At 36.4% G+C, this 5,450-nt stretch overlaps 1 long non-coding RNA gene across 1 annotated transcript; it reads right to left on the reverse strand.

Annotated features, from left to right (window-relative positions):
• Window positions 1-698: 698 nt before the first annotated feature.
• Window positions 699-4,168, reverse strand: LOC113961170. The gene is made up of 3 exons (XR_003532228.1): window positions 4,061-4,168; window positions 1,436-1,501; window positions 699-826 (listed from the first exon to the last, which is right to left on the reverse strand). It is a non-coding gene; the product is annotated as an uncharacterized LOC113961170 (long non-coding RNA).
• Window positions 4,169-5,450: the final 1,282 nt, after the last annotated feature.

The following is a 5,450-nucleotide window of genomic DNA, read 5'->3' on the forward strand; positions in this document are numbered from 1 at the left end:
CAGCCACTCTGTTTCTGGAAAGTTTACACACTTACTAACATACAAACTATACATCATTACCTTTTTTTAAATTAATTCTGCCAGGGCACAACTGTTCAAAAACATCTTTACCTCTTTTACACATCAAGCTCAGCACAGAACTTCAACTACAAATTTGTCATTCATTGTATTTTGTTTGTCAGAAATCATAATTTGATTGAGTCACTTATGAAGATTCAGTCAATGAGAAGTATATACATTTTGCCTTCAGAATTGACATAGGAAATCTGAAACACGGAAGTGGTTTTCACCAAGAAGTCTGCTACAAGAAGACATACTGTAATATTATGGGGCAAAAATACTACCTCTTTTACTAATAGAACGAGAAAGGCCTAAGATTTTTAAATAGTAATTATGAAAAAAAAAAAAGCAAAAAAGCATGGGCAATTTCTAAAGCTTTTGTAATTTCTAGGGCCAACAGCTAGAAATATCAAAATATTTAAGATACTTGTTTTTAAGGAAATATTCTAGGATAAAGTCATTAATAAATTTAATACTTTATCCCCATTCTATCCTTTCTAATATTAGGTGTATCCATTCATTTGAGACAGTAAAAAGATTTCATGATCATTTATCTCAAACTTATTTGTACAGCTGTTGCAAATAATTAATAAAAGGGAACATAAAGAAAAAAACTATAACACACTGAGTACCTTCATGTGCAGTGGGCATGTCCCAAAGTTATCCTAAATGCTGCACAATCCCAATATGCAATAGACCAACATTATGCAAATTATGGAGATAACATGTAATCACTATCCTTGTCCTCATGCTATCTCCAAACACCCTGTAAAGGACCAAAATAGATTAGGTTTTATACAAAGTCCCTTTCTTGCTCAATTAGATTAAAAAGAATGTAATTCAATTCCAATAACAGAAAATACTTTGGAGTATTGACTACTTCAATTTTTAAACATGCAGGAATGTTCCTTTTGGTGTTTTCTTTGTTGACAACTTACGTGGTATCAAATAAAAAGTTAAGTCCATGTAATGACATAACACAGCAAAACAAGTTCTGGGGAAAAAAACACCACCACCACCACCACCACCACCACAAATCATTTCAGAAGACATTAAAATACATTTAGCTTGAAATAGTAAAATTCCTAACAGCAGGCGCTTACTAAGAAATAATTTCCTCAGTGGTTAATGGTCCAAGATGCAGCTGAGGACCATTAACTCCTCTCAACTGGTCATTAACTGGCAAAAGAACAAGAATTCAACCACGATTAAGAATCATTCATTAGCTATTTGGATACTAAATCACATTGTCCACACCCAAACATTAAATCACGAGGAATTTAGATTTTCTGTTTCTTCAGTTAAAGTTTAAAGAAAGGAGAATCAACATCCACAAAGAATAATCTTCATTAAGCTGTCAATATTTGCAGCTCACCAAAATAAACTTCCTGCCTGATACATAAAGGGCACATATGTCTGCTCCAAAATATCCAGCCAGGAACTATCAAAAAGAATTAAAGTGGAGAAAAAAAAATTCTACTGGTTAGTCTCAGATTATTTAGTAAAAAAAATAAAAAATTAGACTGCATACAAACTACCTCCCACACTGAATTGTAAGATATGTTTTCTCTAGGATCAGAATATCCTTCTGGATATTAGGAGCACAGACTGCATGATTCTCAGGGAACTAGGTGGTAAGGTCTCTGGGAAAATGGTTTAGAAGGTGCTGGGGTCCATCAGTGCTGGTCACTTTTTCAACACCACCTCCTAAAAGCACGAGCAGCCAATTCCAAAATGTTGGAAGTCAAGCAGGCAAGGCAGAAGGCCAGCTTGGCTGAGCAGGAACCTTATTCTGGAGATAAGGTGAAAAAAGGAAGTGGAAGCAAGACTGGGTGACATGGGAGGAATACAGAGACACTACTCACCACTGTAGGGAAAAATTCGTGTGGCCAAAACTCAGTTTGAGTTGAAGTGGTCCAGTACTGTGGGAACAACAAAAGAGCTTTTTAAAATTCTTTAATGGCAAAAGGCAGTGCAGAAATAACACTGGCCAGTCGCAGTCACGTGATGAGGATGGTCACCTCATAAATAGGGACATACACGAAGAAGACATATTTAAAGCTTGCTTTGTTTTAGAGTTCAAGAAGTGTTTGGACAACACTGAGACACATGGTGTGATTCTTGGAATGGTCCTGTGCAGGGGCAGGAGTTGGACCCTTGTGGATCCCTTCCAATTCAGGATGTTTTGTGATTCTATGAAAAGTCACAATTAAGGATTAAGCAATGATGATGATGAAGCAAACGACAGATGAACAAGTTTACATCTTGACTTAGTGACATACAGTACTAATGCTCTCCAGACTTCCCACTCTCCATGGCAGGGTAGGTATCATTCCACTAATGCACAATGAGCTCACACAATGTCCACAAAATACCATCAGGTCATCCCTTCATCCTCCTTCCTCCTCACTCACTCCCCCTGCCCCATCGCCTTTGTTTGGATCTGCATGACCACTTATTTTTGCCAGCATAACATTTTGGTCAGAAAATCAAGCCAGAAACATGACCAGGTTAAAGCTACATCTTAGACAGGTAAACTTTTGAAGAATGTGATGATACAGCTTGAAGTTACTGCAAAACTGCAGTCCTGTCCTGTATGTCCTTCAATATAGGACTGAATATATTTGCAAACAAAAGGTGCTCTATTTTGATTCACTCTCAGTACTCTTGCAGTATCTCAGTCTCTCAATATTACTGCAGTATAACAAACATAAAATTTTATCATGTTTTGAACACAGCATGGAGATTTAATTTACATATGACAATGACCACCATCTTTCTAAATATTCTTATTACTTCCAAGCACTAATTAGAAGTAGGTACTAGTCTACATTTCTGAGATTTTGGTCATCCTCTATACCATAAAGTAAAAGTTTCAATTTGAAAAGGGAAAGACAAAAGTCAGGATAGGCACTTGGTATCTTGTTTTAGGTATCTGTGAAATGAGATTCTTACTCTCTCCAAACCAGGTTTTGTTTACAGTTCTGATGAAGTGATTTTGGAAAAGAGTAACCTCGTTGTTTGCACATATATTCTCCTTTTCTACCTTCTGTGATATAAGTGTTTGATTTCAGTGTCCAAATCAAGTTTATGGTAAGTTATTAAGGAAAAGAAAGACATTTCATTAGTAAAATGCATGAACAGAATTGCCAATGAAAATCTGATTCCAGAGTCTTTATATTAGTGATGATGTAGGAAGTGGAATAGCACAGCTTGAATTTCAGTTAGATCACTGGGCATGCTGTGTGGGGTGTTGGAAAAATCTTGCTTTGACTTATTAACAGAGCACATCTGATCTGGAAGCTTCAACACAAAATAGATATGGAGTGTCAAGACATCATTTCCACAGAAACACTTTTCCAAGCATGCTTTACATGGTTGTTTTACAAATACGTTTCAATTTCTTTCTTTATTTTCTATTTTACTGTGTGGTTTTGTATGTATTGTATTTTCTCCTGTGAAGAAAATGTGAAGAAAAAACTGTAAGAAAAAAAAGTGTGCAGCAGATAGCCCATTACCGCCTTTTCTGTTCAGCAAATTCCCTTACATACGGAACCATCCAGTATTTGCTGCTCATGGAGATTGCAGGTACCAGGCTGCAGAAATGCTTCCTGAGTGCTGAGCTTGGCATGGTGGTAAGCCTGGACCACAATGTCTTTTCTTTCAGCAGTATTTATAAGTTTTTGCTTTATTAAAAAATTCATGTCAAATGCATTTTTGTTAAATCAGAACAGGAGCAGGTCTGATTTCCAGCCACTTGCAACACACCGTGACAATGAATTCATTAAAGCCTTTGTTAGGACAATTAGTTGGAAAGTAGGAGATCAAGTATAACTAATAACACTTATCCAAAGGCACATGTGTAGAAGCTTGCAAACAGAAACTGAGGTAACCCTAGACCTTGGGCATTTCCTGAGACAGACAGCAATCACTCAGGGCTTTACATATTCTAAAATCTGGACTTCTGTCCCAAACACAACTTTCTTCCTACAGGTCCTACCTCTGTCTCAGTGTTATCAGCCTTGTGCAGACATTGCAGTCCTCTCAGACTGAATTAATGTGGCTGCCCCCATGTTCTGAATGCCCTTCTGAAACAGGCAAACATTTTTCTGAATTACACCAAAATTTAAAACCATTATGGCAATAGAAAAACAGCCCTCGTGTTTTTATTTCTATATTTGTTTTAACATTTTGCATGTATTTCCAGGGTTCAAAGTCATTTTTCTTTAAGAGCTACAATTTAAGAAAATATAAGTTTTCTATCTTTTGTCCAAAGACCGGACATTCTGAAAGATCTACTACTTTCTCTAAAATTAACTTCAATATTATTTAAAAAAAATACAGTATAGCATAGGACTGGTGTTGGTTAAATTTCTATACCCCTGGACCGTTGAAATGTTTAACCTCCCAGTTTCCACTGTTAATGCAGAAAACAAAACCAAATTGTTTGAATCCCTGCCAAGCATGCAGTATCAGTGTGTGATGCTTTCCACAGCTTCTCAAGAGAGATTTGGACCCACTACACACACTGTACCCAACAGAGACTCAGATTCATGCTGGGTATGAAGACACAAGTACTGCATGAAACACCTGTCAAGAGTTTTGGCACTGAGTCACTGCCGAACTGTATGGTATTACAATAACATTTTAATTTGTCAAGTTAAAAAAGACATTCTGACATGCTATGTTTCAGATTTGACTCATTTTCAGTCTGTGAAACCAATAAACATAATTTTGAAAGAAGCTTTATAGGGCTAGAATATAAGACTATTACTGTAAAAGGGAAAGGGAACTTTTTTCAAGCACATAATTCTTTAAAACAAACAGCAGTAGGGTTGAATTGGAAGTGTTAAAAACAGTCATCTTGATCATCACTTCTCTGCAGAGAGTAAAATAAGATTTAATGGTTACTGGTGTATTGCTCTGCATCAGTTGCTGACAGTTACAATTTTACTTTCATTTTAATTTTCTGCTACCAATATGCTGATCTCAGCAAATAAATTTGCTGCTTGAAGAAATAAACTCCCATTAGGATCATAATTTTAAGAGAGCATCAACAACATATTCTTGTGTTGTTAGATCATGTAGTCACTACAGTGTAGTTAATTCAATAATTTAGAAGCATGGCGAGAGGGTGGGGGGAGAAATGGGTTTCAATGTCCCAGTTTATCTATCTCAATTACTCTTACTCTCCCAATATCCCTTCTGAAAAGAAATTACTCGCTCAAGGGCAACTAGACCTGACTCCCTGTGATAACAACAAATAAACACTTAGAATGCCAGACTTAACAATCATGGAAGATTTTGCTTTTTAATGTAAGTTGAGGCTTAGGATCCCCTGAAGAGGTCTACATTGAAGACTTCTATTCATCTCAAGTTGCCTGGACAAA

The sequence above is a fragment of the Neopelma chrysocephalum genome, unplaced genomic scaffold (genome assembly GCF_003984885.1).
Source record: "Neopelma chrysocephalum unplaced genomic scaffold, ASM398488v2 Primary Assembly neopelma1_97065, whole genome shotgun sequence".
Lineage (NCBI taxonomy): Eukaryota > Metazoa > Chordata > Aves > Passeriformes > Pipridae > Neopelma > Neopelma chrysocephalum.